At 41.7% G+C, this 26,031-nt stretch overlaps 1 pseudogene across 1 annotated transcript in view; it reads right to left on the bottom strand.

Annotated features, from left to right (window-relative positions):
- Positions 1-24,817, bottom strand: part of LOC148024456 (uncharacterized) — a 43,176-nt pseudogene extending 18,359 nt beyond the window's left edge. Inside the window, exons 1-4 of the transcript XR_015693312.1 lie at positions 24,675-24,817; positions 23,591-24,561; positions 23,382-23,461; positions 7,468-7,579 (exon numbers count right to left, since the gene is read on the bottom strand). The product of XR_015693312.1 is annotated as an uncharacterized LOC148024456 (transcript). The remainder of the gene's footprint in view (positions 1-7,467; positions 7,580-23,381; positions 23,462-23,590; positions 24,562-24,674) is intronic.
- Between the last annotated feature and the right edge of the window lie 1,214 nt (positions 24,818-26,031).

Below are 26,031 nucleotides of genomic sequence, written 5' to 3'. Positions count from 1 at the left end.
CGTCAGTTGATTGGATCATTGATCTGGCTTCTCAACACTCATGTTAATCTTTGTTTTGCTGTTGGGCTCTTGGCGGGGTTCATGAGTGAACCTCAGACGGTGCATTGGCATGCTGCCCAGAGGATACTTCGGTATTTGAGGGGAACATCTGACTTAGGGATTCATTATCCAAAAGGCACAGGTGGTTCAGATCTTGTACTTTCAGGTTGGAGCGACTCGGATTGGGCTGGTGATGTGGACCGCAGGCGGTCTACCACAGGTTACTGTTTTACCTTGGGTGCAGGTGTTATCTCATGGAGTAGCAAGAAGCAGCCCACGGTAGCCCTTTCATCTACTGAGGCAGAGTATGGGGCTGTGTCTTCCACCACATGTGAGGCTGTGTAGCTTCGGAGATTGTTGGAGAAGCTTGGTTGCCCCCAAACTCGTCCTACTTTGCTGCAATGCAACAATGAGAGTTGCATTGCCTTGGCATGGAATCATGTTTTCCATGCCCGGACAAAGCACATAGAAATCCAGTACCACTTCATCAAAGAAAAGCTTCTGGATGAGACCATCGCTGTGGAATACTGCAAGACGGAGGACAATCTTGCAGATTTGTTTATGAAGGCACTTCCCCAGGCTCTTCTTCAGAGACATGCCAAATCCCTCAAGCTTTTGCCCCGCCCAAGCTCTGAGAGAGGGTGTTAGGATTCAAATCCTGTCGGAGGGCAGTCGGACTGCCACGTGGCAGTTTGACCTGTTTCTGGACAGTCGGCTGCATTTAATGCAGCCAACCTACATTTACTGGGCGCCTATTTTGTGGCTATTTATAGCCGATATTCCAACAATCTTCTCTCACTGCTGTTTGCAGATTACAGGTTGGAGGCTCGTGCAGATTTCATCTCTGTCTACAGATTTCAGGTTGGAGATCGTGCAAACTGCAACTGCTGTTTGCAGATTACAGGTTGGAGGCTCGTGCAGATTTCATCTCTGTCTACAGATTTCAGGTTGGAGATCGTGCAAACTGCAATGGACTTCGAGGTGAACAACTGGTTGCATCGTTGAGATGGAGACACGCAGTCCCGCGCACTGCACCCGTGTACATATCTGCATGTCTTTGTATACAACACACTTTATACAGCAGATCTTCATCTTCCACTGTCTCTTTCTCTCTCTTCTCTCCGCGTTCTCTCTCTCTCAGTCTTGGTCCCACGCTTCCGCATCGCTGCACTCTGACACTAACACCATCAAAAGTCAAAGTGGGGTTATTGCTAAGTAACACAACCAAAGATTCCCAGCTGTCAAACAAAGTCATCAATAAGAAAATAGCTTTCAATTTATCATCGAAAGCCACCAAACCAAAGTCCTGCAACTGACTCAAAACCCCTGTGAAGGCACTCAAATGCTCAAATGATGGCTTAGACTCATCCAACTCCATGTTCACAAGTTTACGCATAAGATGCACTTGATTCATAGGAGTTGTATTTTCATAAGCGTCCTTAAGTTTTTTTCCATATAGCATAACCTGTATCAAGATGCTTAATGTCTGTAAGTACATCATCAAACACTGCCATCTTAATGCATGCAATGACCTTCTTGTTAAGTCTAGCCCAATCCACATCTATCATAGCTATAGGCTTAGTCTCCAAGAGAGCATCTTCACAGTCCTTGAGAAACAAAATGCCTTGCATCCTATCCTTCCACAAGTCAAAGCCAATACCATCAAACCTCTTGATTTCAAAGAGGGATTTAGTGTCACTGCTGCTGGAAGCATTTGCAGTCATTTTTCAGCAATACACCAGAAATTCAATGCTGCAATTAATGACAGCAAAAATGAGCTGAATGTTCAGCTGATTTCAGCCCAAATTTTCAGCAAATAATAGCAAGATTCAGTCCAAGTACATGTGCAACAGTAGAACGAATGAATTTCAGTAGTATGACTGCAATTTCAGCATACATTAAATGCATACATCACTGCTATGTAACTCCCATTTCAGCAATATCACCAAAAAAATACATCTGCAACAATCCCAAATCTGCAAATGATCACTAAGACTGCTGCAACATGAATAATCAGCAATACATCAACTCCATGAGAGCTGTCCAACATGTGTACTACAAACATATATACTCGTATCAACTTCTGATACACAAAACATCAAGAAAACTCTGCAATTTCTCCAAAATCGCACAAGCAAGAGATAAAAAATGCTCAAATCACTCTGCTTATGGCACAAGATTGCTTCAGCAATATTCCCAAAGTGCATTTCACGCATCAACTTTGCCAAAATCCACAAATTTCAGCAAAAGCCCCAAAATTTTCACTATCAAATCTGCCCCAATTGCATTAATACATGTTCCCGAGAGCATAAACTGGGCAAATTTAGCAAAATTTCACAAAATTTTGCAAAAGCCCCAAAATTTTCAGGTCCAAGTGTGCACGAATGTCAGCCAATCTAGCTCAGTTGAACAAAATTTCACAAATACAAAAAAAGCCCCAAATTTTATGGGTCCAATGTTGAGAAATTTTACTCAAATGAGCAAAGTTTCACTAAATTTGGCGAAATCCCCAATTTAAACATGCACAATGTCTGCAATTTCTAACGCAGATGCCTCAATTATGCATGAACAGCACTAAATCTAAAAAAGCCCCAAATTTTTGGAATTAAATCTACACAAATCTGAGCTTTGTGTATCCAACGCATGAACCCTTATTAAGTGGAAGGGGGTAACTTTGAAATTAAAGAAATTTTTTATTTCTTTTTATTAAAAAGAAACTGACAAAAAAGGGGGGTTCATTGACCCTACCCCGACGGCTGTCATCGTTTGCCGGCACTTGGTCTTGGTCGTCGTGCAACAAAGTCGCCTACCAACGCTTGGTCATCATTGGTCCCAATAGTCACACTGGACACAAACTCCAGTTGTCTACCCTATGCCACCTCTTACAAGCAGCCGCCCGTCAATTGGTCCTTTGTCGTCCCTGTCGTCATGCTAGACCTGCCGCCTAGTCCCTCGACTGTCGCCTAGACTGTTCACCACCACGCAACAAGTCGCCTACACACGCTACAGTGTCACCTGCGACTTGACTATCGCTTGTGAGCTGCCAACTACTCGTCTCCTTTTAGTGGTCTCGAGAAGCACGCGAAGCCTTAAGCTCTGATACCAGTTTGAAGGGAAGAGAGTGCGCAAAGGAGTGTGAGATGGAGGCGTGAGCAACAAAGCTGAGAGTTAGAGAGAGTGAACGTAGAGATAGGTGTACCAGATTGTGATGGTACACAAAGAATGAAAGAATGTATTTATATGTTAGGGTACAATAAGGGTGTGTTCACACCCGTATGACTATATATACGAAGACGAAGGGACTTTACCCAACAGGGAAAATCTGATAATCAATCTTGAAAAGAAGCCAAAACAACAAAGAAAGGGCTCCAAAACATTAACACAGCATAGAGAATCGATGGCTGTAAATAAATGCTTTATTTGTGAATAGAAGGGTCACATTGCAAGGGACTGTCCAATAGGCAAACAAGCTGCAAATCAGAATATCAAGGAGATCCAAAGGAAAAGAAGCCCAAAACATCAGTGAAATTAGTATTCGATGTTGTTAACAATCAACCCAATGATGATGCTATTGAGTTGTACAAAGTATGGGGCAAAATTAGGAATCAGTATGCATTGATATTCTTTGATAATGGTGCACAAGCCAACTTCATCTCTGTGGACAACCATCTAGGCATCAGAGAGAATGAGATGGGACCCATGGAGAAAGTTGGAATGGCATGTAAGGGTCACATAGAGCCCATCACACCGCTCATTGAAAAGCTTCGATAGCATATACACAGATATGTGGATAGCGAAGAGTTCTTCATTGCTCCTCTTGAGGGTTGTGATGAGTTACTTAGTATGCCGTGGTGTCACCATATGTACGCAATGATTGATTCACATGCAAAAGAGATCACTATCAACATAAGGGAAAGGCACTCAAACTTGATGTAAAGTTAAAAGGGGAATCTGTCCTTGTTGTATCTACAGTTACTATTTCTAAAGCACAAAAATCATCTTTCAATGTGATTTGTCATAGGAATGTGGATTTTTTAAATACTTTAATCTTGTTGGTAACATTTGATTAAGTTACTAATCAAACGTGCAATGTTGTTAAGCACATGTGATGCATATGGTAGTCATTTCATGGTAACAAGACAAGGACCCTAAGGATGCAATGAGTGTCAAAGACAAAAGTTGTGATGAGCTATGGCTTTGGTGGTCAATTGGTGTCAATTTGAACCCTAGGACAATTATTTGGCCGATAAGTGTCAATGGTGTTACTAGGGACAAGCAATAATTATTAACTAATGTCATTCTACATGTCCACAGAGATTGAGGACCCCTCCATGTTGCAAACGGCCTCACTAATTTAACTATGGATGGGCACATTTAACTTTGGGTAAGGTTAGAAAGACTGAAATCAATTTTCAAAATTATTCAATTCTAAAAATTAAATTAATGACTAGATAATGCTGAAAATTGGATTTAGAAGGCTGCCACTTGGCAAAATAACACCTGCAAACTGTGAGAACTTTTTTGGGCCTGTTTTCAGCCATTGAGAGTTTTCAACCTGTGAGAGAGAGAGAGAGGAAGTTTTGCAAATCAAAACTCTGACCAATTTTCAACCATCTACTGTAGGAGACAGCAGCTAGAGGCCCTTGGGGATCGGGTGCTAGTACAAAAAGGACCACCAAGATCACATGACAGCATCTTGAGGCTGGTGACAGTAGATTTGGACCTCTCTAGCACTAGGCAACAGCTACAAGGACAGATTTGACAAACTACAAGCAGAATTCAGCCATTTCCTGCAAGGAATCTTTGAATTTTCTCTCTCTCTAGCATTCTCCCACCTATTCCAGCCCATTCTCAAGAGATCTCAATCATTTGGAGTAGATCTCAGCCAAATTTGGTGGACAGCAAAGGTAATTCTGCTGTAAACCCTAAATTTCTGCCGAAATTAGGGTTTGGCAGCCACCCTGGACCCGTGCTATCAATAGAAGGCAATGTACACTGAATTCAGCACCTGAAATTTGTGGAATTATCAAGGAATTCAAATGCCAGCCCATCCATTGTGAATTTGGGGCAGCATTTGGCCTTTTGGGGTCAAAGTAGAGCAAGTCTTGGGTGAAATTCAAGGGGCAATTTGCCCATTTTGTGTCCTTGCATTTACAGCAAGGGGCTTTTGGATCAACCAAGAAGATTGTGGAATCTCAACTTGTACCCAATCCATTAGTCAATCACGTTAAAGACTTGACTTAATTTTTCACCAACAATACAACAGAAAGGGGCGCCAGTTTTGGGGCCAACAAGGTGTCTACTATCCAAGAATTTTATAAGTAAATTGTGTATTTTCAGTTTATGTTTATTTACTAATTGATGTAATTAAGTGCTTGATCAAGAATTACCACCCTATCCAAGAAGAAAGGCTGGTTTCAATGAGGGAAGAGTGACACTTCAAGTGAGGAATGGGATGAGAAGGAAGATGGGATGTGATAAAGGCATAAATTTCGACGGCAAAGAAAGGTAAAGTAGTGTTATAAAGGGTTAAGGGGAAGCTGGTTTTTGCATTTGAGAATGGGTCTAATTATATTGTCCAAAATAGGCTCAACATTAGAACTGCAGCAAATAATGCAAGATCAATCAGCATATTGGAGCTACATCAACTATACATATTCAAAGCCTCTCATGGCAGCCTGGGGGCAATAAGGGGGAAGAAACCAAGGTATCACAATGTGTCAGGTTGTGATACCCCCAAACATGAAGGAAAATGTGCCCAAGCTCCTAATGATGTGAGTCACCCTATAGTGCCTCTCTATGAATGGATCATGCAATTCTAGAGTGCTTCCGAGGCAGCTTCTGCCAAAAAGTGCTCAATACTGAATACCAAATAACATTGAGCTTTTCAAAAATGGCGCCTGTGAGGCTCCCAATAAGGTTGCATAACTCTGAATGGGACACAGTCCATGGCTCCACAACTGGTACATGACCCAGCCACAATAATCATCCCTGGAGAGCAAGCAGCACCCTTGGTTAATCGACTAGCAGGCTGGCAGCCAAAGGCTCCCCAGGTGATGCAACCGAGGCTCAATCCCAAGTACCTCTCCAAACCAGCTAAGACTCATTGCATGCTAAAAGATAATGCTTCTATTTTTTGGGCATCTCTAACAAGCCTTGTCCTACTACATCTGTGCAAATGTTGCCAGACTACCATAGAGACCAGCCAAAAGCACACCTTCTCGAGCTGCCGATTGTCTCACAGCAATTTTACTTCAAGAGAGCTTGTAGCCATCACTTGGTAATGCCATCAGGACCTTTGAGCACTGTAAAGCCATGGTGGCCCATGTGCATTGTGCCTATGCGCAGGCAGGTGCAGCAACTTCTGGGAGGCTTCCTCAAAAGGCTCGATAATGCTATTCTCTGCCCAATTTCTAGCCCTGGTAGGGTCCCACTCATGATCAGCCTGTATCAAAATATGCCCACCTTCCCTTAAATTGTGCAGTTTAAGGGGAGGTTTCTTGTGAATTAGGTGGAGCATGGCACAGGTTAAAGAAGATGACATGTACAGTTGGATGCACTTGCAATTTTTACTTCACTCATTGTGCATAGAACATGATCGCAAATGTTCTTAAACTAGACGGAGGGACTAAATATAGTAATTTGGACTCAGTCTATAGGGTGAAATATTGATGTTAACTCACCATCATCTCTTCCCCAAGGATTCATATTTCCATATCAACACTCATTATGATTTTGTGCAGCCTAAGTCAAAAAGACTTTCATTGTTTCATCATATGTTGGTGATGAGAACCATGGTCCATGAAGGCAGTAGGACCTTCAAAAACAGGATGGAAAGTTGAGAAAAGATTACAGTACAGCACTAGAAGTTACATGTAAACTATGCTGTGATAACAGGATAAGGCAACAACCCAATACAATTGATTGTGGGCATGCTGGATATAAAAAATCAAAGTTGATGAGGAAAGGAGTAGGGAATTGGAGACAACAAGGTTATAAACTGTTGAGGCTGATCAAAGCCTTGTGGCTGTCTAAGATAAGGTAGCTTGAGTGGTACAAAAAATTTAAGAAATGGAGAAAGCTTAGGCTGCACATAGCCATGCTAGTAGGGCTGCAAGTGGCTGGTCTGTAAAGGCTCAGACTTCAGACACTCGGCACAAGCCTGCCCAATAGTCAGCAGTACCAAAAAGAGCTCTCGCACAGGATGTTACACAGAGATGAGACTCACAGACTTTACAAAAACATTAAGACATACTTGAGACAAAGATATAAATATGCAGAAGCTATTTGTAATGCTGAAAACTGCCCAAATAGTCAACAACTTGCAGAATGATTACACACTTACATACATTTCCTTATTGGTAAAGTGCAGTGCATGGCACATGGTGGTGCATGCATTTGCCCTAGCATATTCACAAAAGAACTCACCTGATTGTCGGTGTATGCACTTGCCACACTTGATAAATAGTAGTAAGGGTAATTCTTTCGCATACAAAGCTGAAGCCATATCTATCTCTACAGATGCATCTATCTTCACAAGCTACACAAACATGAAACAAAGAATTAGTTGCTGCACAGGAATCTCATCTGTTACTACTTTGGTTATCTTGACAATTCAGATACAACAGTTTCAAAAGAGTGTTCAAGGAGTCCGTATGGATCAGCAAAGGGAGATGTTGTGATGCAAGTATCAATGTTCCGTTGTTTTGAATAGATCTTTAGCATATCTATTTTGTTTGGTGTTAGCAATCTAGTCAGCTCATGTGCAAGTCTGGGCATGTGCAATAGTGGGCCCGATATTATAGTGTTTTTAAGGCATTTTTTATTCGTCATTATGATGGTGATTTGCGTATTTATTGCTAGCCAACCTGACCATATTATTGGCATATTTCTTGCCTATTTATTTGGCTACCTCCTCCACAATCTATTCATTCACAACTTGCAAATTTCAGTGCATGCCCTGCTGAAGAGAGGGAGCCAGTACCAGTGCCCACGCAGCCAGAGACTCACTATTGTACACAATTGTATATGGATTTCATTTCCCAAACATATCTCTAAGTTCTCCTTTGCAATGTTATTGTGTTTTCTATTTTCTCCTTTTGTCTTGTGTTCAGCAATTTATTTCAGCATTCTTCTATGCTTCCATTGCTGCATCCACTTCTGACATGGTATCAGATTTCGGGATATGTGACATGGTATCAGATTTCAGGATATGTGTTCCTATTGCTATCTACTGTTAATTACTGATCATTTGTGTCTACTACAATTGGGTGACCAGTTTTTGAGACTTTTCAACCTTCACAACTCTGTGTTTTGCTACTGTGATCACCTTCCAAGCTGTGTTGACTGCATTTACTGCTGTTGCTGCCTGCGTTTTGATTTTCAGCCTCTGCATTTTCTGATTTTCTGCATTATTCTTACGTTGGCAAACGCATTCAATGCTTCTTTGTCTGTGTTTTGACTTGCAACATTGGCATTTGCAGCATCTTCGACTCCCGTGAGTTGGGCAACAAAGTTTTTCAGCCTCTGTCCATCTTTGATTGGCTGATTCTGTGAGAGTGCGCTGCGGAAGAGGAAATACGAACACGAAGGGAGAGAGAGAGAGAAAGCAGAAAATAAGGAAGAGAAATCTGCACTGACTGAAATGAATGCTGAATACAAACGGGAAGGCGGAAGGAGACTGATCAGTCCCTACACGTAGCCCACAGCGTCAGTGAGGGCACCAGATCAGGCTGATGATGATGGCAACACCACCACAGGGGAGGAGTGTCGGAATCTGCAAGAAGACAAGTGATCAAGTGGGGAGGGGGGCTGCCTATAAATAGGCAACGGACAAACCCTAACCCTAACCCTAAAATGGGCGCAAACCCTAAAATGCCCTAAAATGGGCGGCCCACAACAGTGACCAAAAAGTGGCTGCCCACTAAAAGAGGCCAAAAAGAAATACACAACCTAAGACAGCCAGTCGAGAGTGACTAGCCTCCCCCATCATAACACATGATAGACATGTCAGAGCTCCTAATGTCCTCATCTGACTCAGACTGAGGCTCACAAGCAGGAGATGACAAGGCATGACAAACATGACTGCTAACAGATTCTTCCCAATTTTTGCAAAGTTTGTGATCAGTTACCCTCGATACTATGTGTAATGTCATGAGGACATGTATTTTTGAAACCTCACTTAACATGTGGATTAATTTTTAATCGCATGGTTAAGTAAATGTTGCACATGTGAGATTTAACTGGGGGTTAGAGGAAATTTACGAGCCCGAGACTCGAGGAAATCACAAATGTCATAGACAAAAATTGCTATATGTTATGTTGTATACGTACTTGGTGGTATCTAGTGCCAATTGTTGGCTTGGGTCATCCATTTGGCCATAAGTGTCAATTGGTGACACTAGAGAAGTGGTGTTTAATGGTACCTAATGCCAATCTGATGGTCAAAGATGGCGCAAAGACACTCGAAATGGAAGTTACCTAGCCAATTTAATTATTTGCCAATAAGATTTTTTTTTGGACACCAAAATATTATTAGATTAATTTTTAGTATTTAAAGACTAAATATTAATATTTAATTATGAATAATGCTGAAAAACTCATTTGGGAAGGCTACCACTTGGCAAAAATACCCATGCAAGACCAAAAAACGTTTTTAGGGGCTTGTGGAGCCTATTCCAACCATTGTGAGAGAGAAGGAGCCTGCAAAAGAGAGGGAGGAGATGTTGTTGGTCTAATCTGCAACCATTGGAGGACCTTCTAAGGCAGCCAAGGGCAAGAGAAGACTAATCAACAACATGCGACAACATCTACAAGCTATTGAGACAGGGTAGCAGCAATAAGTGACTAATTTTCTTCAATTCTTCACGAAAAAAGTCTGAATTTTCTCTCTCCTCGACATTCTCTCTCATCTCCCAACCTTTCTACAACCTTACTCCAAAGATTACAGCATTGAGATCACCAAAGGCTGAGAAATTTCAGGCCTCTTTATTGTAAACCCTAATCTGCAAAGAAAAAATGAGAGTTTAGCAACGGCCTCAAGAAGCGTGTCAAAAATTGGAAGCTCCAAGACTTGGATTCAACAAGGCTGAAGCTGTTTTCAATCAAATTCAAGTGGAAAGACCAATAAATCAATGAATTTGGGGCATTTTTTCATCTCCATCAAAGCGGGGTGAAGGCAAATTGGTTGCCAAATCAAGGGGCAAATCAGATTGAAGACTTGCTAGTCATTTTGGACAGCAAGGGGAGTTGAAATACCGAAAGGGATTGGAAAATTCCCATTGTACATCAAATTCTTCTTCAATTAAAGAAATACCGACAGGGCTGCCAATTTTGGGGCCAATAGGGTATCTTGTCCAATTTGCATTTCTCAATTTTGTAATAAATGTTGCTGCTGTAACTAAGTTGTAATCAAGAAATTACCACCCATCCGCAGAAGAAAGGCTTGTTTCATATGAACTCTTGATTGTATCATTTGTGATGTGCTTTGGTTGTGCTCTCTCTCTTTTCCTTATCTTCTCTTTCTATCCTCTCCAAATGACTCTTCCCTCTTATTCCACTGATAACAAACTTCACTGCCCTGATTGTTAACATGAAGTGCTCTTACGAAAGTCCCATTTGTGCAAAAGCGCTTGCGGTACGTTGTTTCTTCTAGATGATTTCAATGACAACCATGAGGAAGCTGTGCTTATATGGGATTTCGATGATACCCGTGTATATTCTGCTCTCTTCATTGTATCTCTAAAGAAGTTCTATCGGTGGTCACATCCTATAGGACAACTTCAGTAATATGGGTGAAGCTATAGATGTTATATGAGGCTCCCTCGTTCATGCGTGCAGTTATCCTCTATGGACACCTTCAGAAAATGAAGTTTAAGCTAAAGGATACTATCCACTCATTCTTGCTTCATGTTACACAAGTATAGGGTCAACTTTGTTAAACACAATCCGCCCTTCTAAAGACTCATCTTGTGGAGATTGTGCTCTACAAGTCCCCCCTCCAAAGTATGATGTAGTAGCCAATGCTTTGTAGGCCCAAACGTCATCAACACTAGGGAGCTTTGCACATATGTCCTCAATGCTACCTAAGCATGAGGTGTCCTTGCGATTACAAGGGAGGCTTCCATCCTAGTAGGGTAGCTCAAATGAGGCATTTAACACGTCAAAGAGGAGTGACATGAAAAGGAAGTCAAAGGCCCAGTGTTATCACTCTAGTAAAAAGAGACATTCGCGCAAGGATTGCAATGAGTTAGCGGCTTCAAGGAAGAAGAGAGAAAAAGAATAAGCAAGATACGGACTCCTCTACCAAGTCATCCTCCTCTAACTTTGACTCGAATTCCCCAACCAAGGCATAGACTAGGTCATCTTCTTCAAATCAAGGGAAGGGCTTCACTACCCATCCTTCTCCTACTTTCTAATATGGGTGATGCGGTCATCCCTCATGAATCTCCACTACCAAAGAGGGCATGTGAGAGGGTGGTGAGGTGGGCTAGGTGAACCTCATCCGTACAGGTATATACATTCCAAAGAGGGACTTCCCTAACGCATCAATTAAAGTCTAGCATGTTTTAAAATCTTAGAGCTGGGATTGACTTCTAGGTTCATGAGCTCGGACTGGCTCCTAGTCCGAGCTCACATAAGGGAACACTTTGGCAGTCTTGGCCAAAGGCAAGGAATCCATGTCCATGTATACTCAATGGCCTTTTTAGACAGGGTGGTCTTGTATGCTACCGTAAGGCATTGTTAACAAACACAGAGAGTTGTTAAACTTCTTCTCTATTTTCAAGAGTTGTTACGATGAACATCGACATCAGGTTCTCTCCGAGGCACCTTGGTAGTGGCTTGATCACCCATTGCTTCAGTATCCATGGTTCTATTTTGGTGGTCTTTGTTATATGGACTATGATGTGTCATTACCATTGTATCATTGTATTATATCAAATCACCCATGGTTTGAGAGAGTGTTAGCAATCTAGTCAACTCATATGTGAGCCTAGGCAAGTGCAATAGTGGGCCCAACATTATAGTGTTTTTTAGGCCTTTTTTATTTGTCATTATGATGGTGATTTAGGCATTTATTGGCATATTTCTTGCCTATTTATTTGCCTCCCTTCTCCACAATCTATTCATTCATCACTTGCAAATTTTAGTGCATGCCATGTTAAAGAGAGGGAACCAATGCTAGTGTTCATGCAACCAATGACCCACTATTGTATCCTATTGTCTCATGTTTGGTATAAGGATTTCATTTTCCAATCATATCTCTGAGTTCTTTGCAATGTTCTTGTGTTTTCTTTTTTCTCCCTCTTCTGTCTTGTATTCAAAATTTATTTCAACATTCTTCTATGCTTCCATTGTTGCATCCACTTCTGACATTGGGTTGATGAGATATGCACCTGTGATCATCTAAACGACAGCAATAAAACTTGGAATGTACTCTTCATTGTGACCCAAAAGTATCAAATAATGCAAAGAACCTCTCTTGACTTCTTTAACACCCATCATACAAAACTCTATTAATTATTTTCCTTCCATCTCCATTAAAGAAACTGCCAAGGCGTTTTTGTTGATTTGTGAAGCAAAAGACTCCCTTGGGAACATGAGGATAAGTACATCATATCTTGATATCTCCAATAAGGTCAAGGTTATCATAATGTTTTGATCCAACACAAGCAGTTATTGGCAAGGCTTCGGATTACTAAGGGATTACTTACGGCATTTTAAATAGATGTAGCTTTGTTGTTCATTATTAGCTAAGCTATCTTTCCAAAAGCCCAGTTGTTCAAAATTCCTTTTGAGAGTTATTCATGCAATCGATATGATTTGAATCACTCTTCAAAAGAACTAAACTTGAGGGAGGTGATTGAGCCATCGACCCCTTGGGCTTTTGATGCTGCATTGACCGCCCCACACCCTCATGAGTGGATTGTTGGCAGTGGTGCTTCTAGGCACATGACTCCTTCTGCAACAAGTGTTGCCCATTTGCGGCCTTCGAATGGACAAATTCTCGTCGGAGATAGCTCTTTTGTCCCTATTCAAGGACGGGTAATATGCAACTTATTTCAGATGGGCAAGGTGGTGACTACACTTCAAAGGTCCTTTATGTGCTATGCTTGGGTTACCATTTGCTTTCAGTAACAAGATTTGTGCCCTTGACCTCTCGGTTGAGTTTGACGAGGATTCCTTTTGGATTCTTGATCATGGAGCGAGACAGGTGCTTACTTCCAGTTATAAGGAGAATGGAGTCTACAAGCTAAGGTCTCCTTCTGCCTTGACCTCTCTTCTTCCCACCTCTCAAACACGATCCAACTTTGACATGCTCAGTTTGGCCCCCTAAATTATGATTACCTTCAGAAGGCTTCTAGAGAACAACTTGTTTGAGGACATTGTGGTGAGCCACCAGCCATGTGTATCTTGCATTCGTGAGAAAGAACATTGTATACCATTCCCAACAAGGCTTCAAGGCAGTCTTCAGCACCTTGGAGCTTGTCTCTACAAATCTATGTGGACCTTTGCAAGCACAAGCACACCTCAAGAAAATGGCATATTGGAGCAGAAAAACTGAAGTGTGATCGAGATGGCTCGCACCATAATGGAGCGTAGATAGACAAGTCAATGTCAATAGGCCAAGGCTATGGCTACTACACTCCACATCCTTAATCAATCCCCCACTTCAGCCATTGTTGGTACGACACCCTATGAAGTGCATTTTGGGTCTAAGCCTGATGTTTCGGGTCTAAGCCTGATGTTTCTTATTTCAGGTTTTTTGGGTGTGACGCCTATTGTCCACATCCTGAAGACACAGCATGATAAATTTAAAGCAACTTCCCCAAGTCAAGTATTTGTGGACTACAACTCAGTCCCAGGGTTACCAATTGTACAATCCCATCAAGCAAGATGTCTACACAAGTCGAGATGTTTGGTTCATGGAGGTCCAACCTCAAAGGGGGGTAAGAAGCACCCCATGCTTGGAGATCCAAGAGACAGTTCAACACCAACAATTGTACCTTAGAGCCTGTGCCTCGTGGAGATGCTTCATCTTCAAATGAGAATATTACTTCTACACTGGCCTCTCTGACTCACCCCCCCCCCCCCCCCCCGAGTGGATATTCCAAAGACTTCAACAAATGGTGCACACTAAGGAGAGATCCAGCCTCCTCATGGGGCTCGAGACACACTCCATGATTCAAAGATTGAAGGAGTCCCTAAGGAGTGGCTCCATGGTGGTCTTAGAGAATCAATGCACATGCTACCAAGCTTGTTTGTACTAACTATTGTTTGATGACCCATGCCATACAGGATAGGAAACCCACCTCTGTGAAGGAGACTTTGCAATCACAACTTTGGAAGAAGGCTATGGAGCAAGAGTTGGATGCTATTGAGCGAAATGGCACTTGGAATCTTATGCCTCCATCCGTTCATAGGAAGGTGATTGTTGTCAAATGGGTCTCCAAGACCAAATATCACAGTTATAGTACTTTGGATAAGCACAAGGCACAGCTCATTGTAAAGGGCTTTGCACAATGGCCGAGGTGGATTTCCATGATACCTTTGCACCTACAACTCGGATGGCTACCATTAGAGCCGTTCTTGCCTTAGCCAGCCATAGGAGATGGCCGGTTTATCAGCTTGATGTAAAGTCTCTCTTCCTAAATGGTGATTTGGAGGAGGAGATTGTTGGGTTTCACTCATGTCTATGCTCACAAAGGAGTATTGGTAGTCTACAGTAGGACATTGGGACACTTTTTACTCTTCATAAGAGAGGTTCCCCCCCCCGGGTCGCTTTATTCTCTATTTGTGTGTTTATGTCACACAATTCAATCACTTACCACACTTTCGGGTGTGAATGCACCTTAAGGCACTTGCACAACCCTAAGGTCTAAGGATTGTACTTTGCACTTTCACTTACACACTTAGAATTGAATCATGTGTCGAGTTGTGTCTACACTCTCGCTCTCTCTACTATCTACACTATGTGCTAAGTTTATTGTTGTCATCTCCATCTTCAACAAATACATGTCTTCTTTGCTAAATAATTTTTGAAGCAAAAAGGCACTGCACATCAATATACTACTACATACACTCCACAGTAGAATGGGGTTGCAAAATGGAAGAATCGATCACTCATGGAGATGGCTAGATGTATGATGAAAGCTAAAAATTTGCTACATGGTTTTTGGATGGAAGCAATTATGTGTGCTTGTCACATTGTTGTGCCACTACGCGGACACAGTGTGAAAAACTCAGGAGTGCACCATCATCCAACTTTCTTATTAATCTAGAGAGTCAATGTGATCTGAGTCATTAGTGCTAGTGTCTGTGGCATGGATGGTCCAAAAATACTAGATTTTTGAACAATTTTAGCCTATTTTTTAATATTATTTATTGTAAAAATCCTAAAAAGTTAGGAAAGCTTCTAGATTAGGATGGCATGCAAAAAGCAAGTTGCTTTTCTTCAGTCAATTTTGGGATTTTTCATAAAGAAGAAAGATTGGCAAAATTGCACGCGTCGTAATCACAATTGACAGGCAAAAAACAGCACTTTGAACTGAAGAAGGAGTGAACTAGGAGATTCTGGACCAAAGATTCTAGGATTTTACCTCCCTTTTGGAGCCAACGAAGCCATCAAATTTGGGTTCCGAGCAATAGAGAGGAAACTATTGTTTGATCCACATTCTTGGTTTACGAGGGAGCTCCAAGAGATCTAAGGCTTGGAGATCGCTTCTAAGTAGTGCCAGACAACAAGGGATTTCAGGTTCTATCAATACATATTGATTCAATTCATTGTGCTTTGTGTTTTATCATGTTTATCTCTTGTCTATTCTTTTTATTCTCTTCCATCTCCTATCCTCTACTTCCTTCTATCTCTGATTCCCGGTGGATACAACCTTTCGACTAAAACCCCTCCGACAACGTGTTGAGCAAGTACCCTACCAAGGCATTGAAAAATGTCGCACCTTTTGAGGCTTGGAATAACCGTAAACCTTAAGTTGGTCACTTTCATACTTTTGGGTGTCTTGCATATACTCATATTACTTGCAGACTTTAAAAGACAGTCATTTGGCTGCTCCTCTTGCTAGTGATACTAGAAGGCATGCACGTCTGCATGATCATGCTAATACAATGGAGTTTGTTATGGCAGCGCACACATTTGATGCTGAGGAGACTGATTCTTTTGAGGATGCACAACAAGGACGGCCAAGAATGCCTTCACAGATAAGACTCGTTTTAACGAGTCGAATATCACCCCTTGGTAGAACTTCATGCAACAAGTACTTGAATGTCAGGCAATGCCACAGCCAATGTTGAGTTAATGCAAGGGTTGCTTCCTGAGTTCCAACGTTTTCCCCTCACATCTAAGCATTAGAGTCATCTCATTGACCACTATGCGGCAAGAGATTGCACTCGACATATCAATCTTGATTTTGAGCTTCCAGAACTTTCCATTAAGAAAGGGGATGATCTGAAAGTCAAGTTGGCCAAATATCAGCAATTACTCGTGGAGTTTGCCACTATTGGCTCTCCAAATAGGTCACATTCTTCTTGAACTACTTGCCCAAAAAATACTTCCATTTTATCCAGCACATTATCTCCCTATCTCGATTGTTGACCTTCTACGAGTTTGAGTACCAATTCTTGCATTACACAAGGCTACATGACCAAGAACACGAGAAAGCCTTCACAAAACCTTACTAAGACCAGAGGGGGTTGGTTGCCTCTTTTTCAGGAGGAAAAACTAACAGTGGCAAGAACTCACAAAATGAGAAGGCAAGCCAAAGCAACAATTCCCTAAGAAAAATAGGTTTTGCACATACTGCCAAAGATCAAGCCATGTGAACAGGAAGAGTCGTACCAAGGCCCAAGGTCCTCCTCCTACGAAACCTTAGTAGACCACTCTGACTGCCATCACTCTGGCTAGCCAATCCAACATGACTACACCTCTCGTTGCTGCCCCATCTGCTCCTTCAATGTGTTGGGTGTAAAGTCCCTTTAAGCTCTCCCGTGTATCTCCCGTGTATATAGTACTTCACACACAAACTCACCCTAGCGGATCTAAGTATACCATACCCTAAGTATAAATACATTCTTTTATTCTTTGTGTGTACCACACCGGTACACACCTATCCGTCAACTCACTCTCACTATTCAACAACTCGATTGATGTGCATGCTCTCTCTACTCCCGCTTGTACTCATCAAACTCATATCAGAGCACGACGATGCAAGCCGACAGTCACTACAGACAATGTAGTTGTCGTCATTGGGACCAACACTTGGCAACTGTGTTAACGCATGCTGCAGGCGTAACAGATTGGCAAGCTGTTGAGGAGCAGGTGGCACGATAGATTAGATGGGCTATTGAGGAGCAAGCATCACTCGCACCTGACAGGAAGCAGCCGTAGGTGACAGGCGACAAGCAAAAGTAGCAGGCGACATGACATGTCAGGCGAAGACTGCACGACAGGCTAACCAAAGCACGACTGCACAATGGACCAACGCCCGAGACCTACACGTGACCAAGAAGGTCAACGGCGCTCGCGACAAACACGTGACCAAGACTAGCACACGCAAGGACTATCCACGACGGGTCGGGCATCAGATCATTGGTGTCACCAGGCTGCAGGACGTGGTCAAGTCAACGTTTTTTTTCTGAAATTTTTTGTTTTCTCCGCGCGTGCAAGCACAAAACACAAATCTATGCAAATCTGCTCCTAGAAATTTGGGGCTTTTCCCAAATTTGGTGCTAGACACATGTTTCAATGACTCCCGATCCATAAATTACAAACATTGAGTACACGGGTCTTTGAAATTTTGGGGATTTTTAAATGCAAGTGAAATTTTTGCTCGATTCAACCAATTTCTTTGAAATTTGTGCACCCTTGGACCCCGAAATTAGGGGCTTTTGCAAAATTCATGAAATTTCTGCAACATTTACCCGCACTTGATGCTCGGGAAGATGTATTGATGCAATTGGGACAAATTCACTACAAAAATTTTGGGGCTTTTCACATTGGTGATGTATTTTGAATTTATTTGATACTGGACAGTAAAATTTACAACAGATTCACTGCTGAATGGGAGTTTTTTTAAGCTTTGGATGCTTCAAATGTTGAAAAAGGGCAGCTTCTCTCGGTATATGTATTGTTGAATACTCGTATGCAATGAAAGTGGAAAATACAGCATTTGGGTCATTTGAGCATTATGGTGATGTATTACTAAAGTGGGAGCCGTCATTAATGCAAATGTATTAGATTTGATTTGTGTATATTCATGCCTATATATTCTAGGCTGCTTCTCAATCGATCAATTCACCACCTAGAGGTCTCATGGAGAGAGGAGCCAGTGCCAATGCCCACGTAGCCACTGACTCATTGTTGTATGCGACAGTCTCGTGTCTAATATATGGATTTCATTTCTTAAGCATACATCTGAGTTCTCATTTGTATTGTGTTCCTCAATGACCTTTCTTTTCTTTTCTCTTTTGTCTTGTGTTTTAGCAGTTTATTACAACATATGTTTACGCTTCCATTGTTGCTCCACTTCTAACACAGAACCATATGGAAAGTATCCCACAACTTTTAGATAGAGTACTAAGCAAAAATGAAAGATGCAAAGTATCCTTGAACTGAATCTTGTACGAAGCTAGATGGCTGATGATGGAGTGAAACTCATTCAAATGTGTAAACATAGAAGTCCCTTCCTTTATGCAAAGGTCCATCAACTGTTTCAGCCAATACATTTGAGATGCAGGACTCTACTTGTCATAAAGATTCTTAATCTGAGTCCAAAGCTCATATGCATTCTGATTGTCAATCACAACATTGTAGTGAACCTACTTAAAGAGTGATAAAAGGCTTGTGGACTTGCATAGCTCATCCAGTTTAGCCCGATCCTCGGCCTCAATGTTTTCAGATTTGGTACACTCATTTTTTAGAGATCTAACCTACGATTTCTGCACTAGAACCTACCATATTTGTGTTTACCAATAGCTATGGTTGGTCCCATCCAGTTTTTCAATATTGAAAATAACATTGTCATAAAAACCACTAGCCATAATGAGACCAAGCAAGTGCACAGAAGGGCAAAACAAGCTGCTATAATTTCCTGCAAATCAGCCCCAAAACCACTGCCAAATCAAGCTGGAAACAAGAAAAAGTGCCAAGGTAATGAGCTGTCCACAAACTGCAATCAAGAAAATGTAAAGTAAAAGAATGCATAGATCAGAAATGATAGGCTGCTGTAATAAACTGCAACAATAGATCAACAATCCACTGTGAGCAATCAAGATGAAGAGGCCAAGAATAACCAGCACTAAAGACTCTCACAATTGAAGCATGTCAGTAACCATACATGCAATACGCATAAACATCATGCACAAGGTAGGCCTCAAGAGTAAATGAAGAGAACTGCCAAATGCATAATCCACTAAGCAAAGCTCAATACATAACCTAGAAGCATATAAATACCACTTATAACACCCTAATAAACATAAGTGGCAAATCCAAGCAAAGAGATCAAATCAGCCCACAATAGAATAACTGCATCCAATACATATCAAGAGAGTATAAACATGTCACAATGAGTCCCACTGTCTAACTATAATACACTCAAGCTCAATTGCAAATATCAAGTGCTCTATATAACATCCAAGTGTCAAGTACCGGCTCCCACTAGAACAAAAGTCAAATGCCAAATGAGCAATGCAAGCTCAATACGCTAACTACATGACATCCGAGCATCCAAGGTACATGAAGCATAAGCCAAAAGCATAAAACCCATATATTCTTCAAGCCTGTAAGGTCAATGGCAAAGGTATCTAAAGCATAAGACCAAAGTGCCAAAGCATCCAATGTAGCTCAAAACGGAACCTCAAGTGTCACCATAGACATGTCTGAGCCCATACATCAATGCCAAGTATGTACATTAGTATATGTTGCACCTGAGAAAAAGACAGCAAGAGCAAGAGACATAAGATGTGAGAACTCCAACAATCACAATGTGTGACTAGCCTTCCCTGATGGGCACCCGCCACCTGCAATGTACAAGTGTGCAAGTATTGTCAGTGTAACTAATACATGGGTGGCTAGACATAGGCGCCTTTACCCCCAACATGGCTTCCACCTACTCACGGTCTTCCACGAATTCACAAATTCTCCAGGAACACACTCAGGGAGGCTAACTACTCTGTACCCACAATTACAACTGAATCTTTCACAACAACTCACCACCTACTCGCGAGTAGGGTCTTTAGACAAATGAACACCAACACCTCCTCTTCAATCCACCTCGCAATGAACTAGCAACCTCCATCTTTTACTCATCCACTAGACTCAACATGTGTTGATGTTGATCCACGAACTTGCACTTCTTATGCAACGTCTCCTCAATCTCCTCGTCACCTTTGTGTCCAAGTTGTCTACTCCTCCTCCCTTAATGCAATTTGCCCTTATATAGCTCCATGATAGGCTTGCTTCATCTCCATCTCCTCTCAAAACATCATTGCCAACACTTGCACCTTTGCTACCATAATAGGCCACATTTGCAGTAGTGCAAAAAGCACATAATTCCATCCCTGCCATGAACCAAAGCATGATTATCATCATCATCATCACCCATGACGTCACTACAATCAAAAATCATGAGCACATCCTCATGTCCTTATCTATTAGGTTGATACATAATACAAGGAAGTTTCGAAAACCAGGGAAACAAAAACAACAAAAAATGGGCTTTCAACCAATTTTGGAAATGGGGGAAGGAGTTTCGAATTTTAGTATTAGATTCAGACATAGTTACTTTAATATATCAATGCATATCACACCCCTTACTCATATGTTACACAAAACTCTAAGCCTTCATGTCACATGAACTTGTCTCCATCTTTCTATGCCTCCATCTCTTATAATAAAAGAACTATGACAAGTTGAGGGTTTCAAGCCTTTGTGTCACTAGTTAATAGCTAAAGGTTGCTAGCAAGAGTTGAGAATTAGTACTACTTTTTTAGTTATGCAAATCTTTGTGTGATTGTTTCCATCCTCTCACTATAAATAGCTTTAATGAAGAGAAATAGCCATGCATACACATGTAATAAAAGTATTTTTGAAGGCTAGAATTGAAAGCTAAGAGCTAAAACACATTGCCTATTGGCCAAAAAACGAAACAAGTGGGTAAAGTTCAAGATCAAACCCCCTAAACAAAAACTTGTTTTCACAAACCCAAAACCTGCAACTCAAAAAAATTAATTATCCTCCCCAAGAGTCAAGAATAAGGAGCCTATCACTTCTCTGTCAAGCAGGAAATCATCAGTCTTCATTGGTCTTTCTCTCAATTCAACATACCAAGCAGTGTAATAAAGACTGCTTAGCCCTACATCTCCTCTTGCTCAATTTTCTCATGTGTCAATCCCACCCAATCTAAAATGTATGAACAGCCAACACTCTTTCTAGCTAGACGTACTAGCTCATATAAGCCACATGACTCGACAGTAGCTGGGCACTTAAACTTGTAGTTTCCTACTTACCTGAACTTTCGGACATTTTATACTCTTTGAGGCTAAGGTATCATTCAATTAATTAGAGCGTAACACGGAGACTAACTGTTTGATGGCTTATTGCAACCAACTAGCCAATCAAAGGCCCATCATAGTAGCCAGTGTAATTGGAATAAATCTGGCATTAGGTTGTGTGGCTATGGAGCTTGTACCTATACAATACTGCATTTGTGACCCAAAGCACCGTCATTTGTGACCCCAGTGGGTGCAGGAAACAGCTCCATTGCAATTTGGTCCTCTATCATGGCTTGGTCATCTAGTTTAGACCTATGTAGTATCTTTAGCAGTCTTTCAACTCCTGCATCAGCCCAGCCCAGCATTGTCTACAGAGAGGTCATTTTCAGCCCTCCATGGCATTTCAACTTACTTTTTGTGGGTTTTCTGCTCAGCTTAGACATAGAAAGCATCAGCACAGCCTAGGATAAACTCCCCTCAAACTGGATCAAGCCCAGGTGCAGCTATCAGCCACATCTTGCTCAGCCACAGCTTTGGTGTTTTTCGTTTTGGCAGATATCTTTGCATTTCGACCTCAATGAACTCATATTTGTAAGTATTATTAGACAGCATTGAGCATCTTGTTATCACCATCAGTATATATGCTGTATACAAAGCAGGTCCATATTTTCACTGAGGGTTTATGTCAGAACCACATCCTCATGTTCTGCAGGGAATGTGTCATGCTCTTGTTGCATTTGCTTGTGGTCATAACAGTCACGCTCATTTCAAGGATCAATTGCGTCTACACTGTTTAGTGCCAATCTCATAGATTTAGGTTATACAACATTAATGTCAAAAAAACAGATGGTTACTGGCAGCAGTAAGGCCAACACAATTAGTATGTGGAAGCAGTAACGTAGTCTGCTATGGAGACCCCAACTCTCAAAAAGTATGAGGCAGTAATAGCAGCAGAATATTTATTTGGCTGTATCATTGTTATCTGTTTAAATTTTGGACAAACACAACTATGGCAAAGGAAATCATAGAAAGCCCTTCAGTGACGAGTAAGTGGACCAAAATCTACAGTGGTGCAAAGGATAGGTACATGTTTACACTTGAGATTATAGCAAGCTGAATAGAAATGACTTAGAGAAGGAATTTAGTTTGCATGAAATAGGTAAACTGATTGGATCCCAAGTCCAATACAGGCTGTTATCACATGCATGCTCAAGGTAAAACCTTTAATTATCCATATGGGCATGTCTGTGGTGAAGCAGGCTCAGATCTGAGATTTAGGATTGAAGCACAACAGCCTAATCTAATAATTCAATACAATCAACAACATACAAGTTTTGAGTCCAAATGACAAAATTTGAATCTAGAAGACCAATATTTCAATTGTTTGAGGTCAATGGTGTTCAGCCCAGCTCTTATAAAATATGTTTCTCTGTGTAGTGTGTCCATAGACATTGGATAAAGCAAATAACTCCACATCTCGCAACCCTTATTGGAGTTCACACTTACACCTTGCCCAATGATCAAATTTAGGGCCAATTGTGTTTAGCCTAAGGTGTCCAAGCACAGTTTTCTGATATGTCCATAATGGAATGTGTTTGTACATGAAGGCAGGCATACACAAGCCATGGCTGGAACTACCACAATGAATGGCTTGTAAGCAAACACAAGGCACAAACTAGCTCTATATGTTTGTCATTACCGTTATGCACTGACATTGCACCAATGCAAATGCAAGATTGCATATATGATAGACATCAACAACCATGAAAAATGGCACATCTAGTAAACCCAGTTCAAAATTCCACATACTATGCCAATATAACAGTCTACATGCATACCCGAGGTGGCAATCTGTGTGACTCCCAGATTCGATGCTGCTGCCTCTAGCTCTCTAAGTACGTGGTAGCATTCACGTGCTCTGTTAGCATAATGTAAAAAGAAGATTGAAAACATAAAAACCACCAAGCTAAACTACATTGGAAAGGTACAATAAGACACCACTTCCTCAGAAAGAAAAAAGACAGAAAGCAGAAAAGTGAAAGCTCACTTCTTTCCATATCGCTCAAAGACTAGAACCACTACAGGGCTTGGATCCTCAAACACAGTAGCAGTCCACATCATTGAGTCAATCTCCCTTGCGGACCACTTTTCTGTCTCTAGATCCCAATCTAAATCTGGGGCATCATCATCATCATCGGTATCACTATCCTCTTTCTTAACTTTCTTAACCTCAAGCTTTTCTTTGAAAAATTCTGAAACCCTAAAGCCCCAACCTTCATCGGGCTCATCCAACCAGTGAGGATCATCTTCATCAACCCAAAGTGGGTAATCATCATCCTCACCATCATGTTCCATTTCTCGGTGTTTCTTTTCAATGCGCACATTTATAAAGTCCTGTATTTGCTTTTGGAACACTTTTGAACGACGACCTGGAATGTCTCCACTTTCAGTTTGGTCACTCTTATAAGATTGTTCACTAGTCTCTGGCATAAAACCCTTCCTATTTTCTGAGGCTGTGCTTGCTTCTTCATGAGCAGCACTGCTGCCATTGCTGGATGAAGCTATGGAAGCAGCATTGCTGATACTTGGCTCCTCCAAAAAGTCTTTGAGAGGTTCAGTAGAATTGCCAGGCCCGTTAACATTACTCAATCCAAGAACCTCCCGTGTTCTACCTCTCCTTGACCTTAGAAAAGGTGGAGCTGTGTCACACAAATCATCCTCTACCAGCCGCGAATGTGCCTCCTTGTCATTCCTCTCTGAACCTGAATCACTTGGGCCTGACCTCAAGACAGGCAAAGCCGAGTTATCGGTGTCAACATCTGCAGGCGGCAACAAATGTGCCTCTTTGGTATTCCGCTCGGAACCTGCACCATCTGCAAGTTTTCTTGGCCTGCCGCGCCGACGCTTCTCTGGAGTCTGAGACTCTCCAGCAGCAGCAGCCTGAATGGGAGGAGGACATATACTCTGCTCTAAAGAGAGTCCATGTGCCTGGCCACCTCCATGTGTGGCGAAGAGAAACTACAAAAAGGGGATGCAGAAACGTCAATCACAGCAATAAGACATGTGCAGGAGGCCTTAGTTTATGCACATTTGACAGTTGCTCTGATGGGAAGAAAATGAAGATCGCTTACTGTGGCGATGGAAGGGCCTCGCGTGTGTGCAGGAGCCCGAGAAGAGAGGAAAGGAATGGATAGAGGCTTCGCTAGCATGTCTACCAGCCTCGCCTCCGGCATCCCCTTCACTCCGGAAGCTACGATACTTCGACCTTGTAAAATGACAAACAAATATTTAAGGGAGGTTTTTGGAAAGGTTGAAGGATTAAACAACTTGAAATTTCAAAATGAGTTGCCTTCAAGATGGGGAAGCAAGGATTTTTTTTTTGGGTGCAGTGTGGTTGGTGAGTGACTTTGGGTGTAGAAATGTTTTATCTCAACTCAAATGAGTTGTGGAAGGCTCTAAAGCTTGTTTGTAGATCTATGTGGAGAATTGAGCGGTTAGACCATTGACAACAACTTGCCATGCACAAGAGTTTGCACTTGAAGTTGTGTAAACGCAGTTGATGCTACTCATTTGTGAGTTGGTTTCCATAGACCTCCGCAACCATTATTGCAAGGCTATTACGAGGCCCCTTGTTCGTTTCTCCCATCACAATGACATCTTAGACCTTTGCAAAGTTGGATGTTGCCTACTTGAGGGCATTTAGCACGGAAGTAAGTGTGTTGGTTGGTAGGTTGTAGACATTTCTTGTGTTCATGGACTTACAAGTGGCCCTTTTGAACTTTGCCACAAGAATCTCAACTTGAAAATAGGAAAGATTGTCATGGCATTGTAGTCTTGCAAATGTCCTTGTAGTGGATGGCCAAATTATAGGTATGGTGGCAAGCAACCCTATTAAAGTTTGCTGGCTTTGGGGTTCTTACATGCTTCTTGCAAGCAAAGGATGTCAAAGCACATGAGCTTGTTTGAGGCAACTCAAGGGCATTGTGTTTAGTAAGTGTACAAGAAAAGGATGTGTGCATGAGCTTGTTTATTTAAGGCTTTTAAGTCAATAGCAGCATTGTGTGTCATCACCAAAAACTAATCATGTGTCTTTGCACCCATGTCTACCATGATATGTGCCAACTTCTTATCTATATAGCATCAGCTCATGGTGATAGCACAACAGTTACCTATGTAAACAAAAACATTAGCATGAAATCTCTCTCTCTCTCTCTCTCTCTCTCTCTCTCTCTCTCTCTCTCTCTCTCTCTCTCTCTCTCTCTCTCTCTCTCTCTCTCTCTCTCTCTCTCTCTCTCTCTCTCTCTCTCTCTCTCTCTCTCTCTCTCTCTCTCTCTCTCTCTCTCTCTCTCTCTCTCTCTCTCTCTCTCTCTCTCTCTCTCTCATATTAAGACTTGTCCTTGTAACAAAGATACATAAAATTGACTCATATTCATGTTAACCGCAAGGAGTCTAAAGAAGCATATTTTTTGGATTAGAATTGTGCCATGA

The sequence above is a fragment of the Lygodium microphyllum genome, chromosome 15 (genome assembly GCF_053477565.2).
Source record: "Lygodium microphyllum isolate KBCC chromosome 15, Lygodium_microphyllum_v1.1.10, whole genome shotgun sequence".
Lineage (NCBI taxonomy): Eukaryota > Viridiplantae > Streptophyta > Polypodiopsida > Schizaeales > Lygodiaceae > Lygodium > Lygodium microphyllum.
Note: the sequence above shows the minus strand (reverse complement) of the source record. Positions and strands in the feature narration are given on the sequence as shown.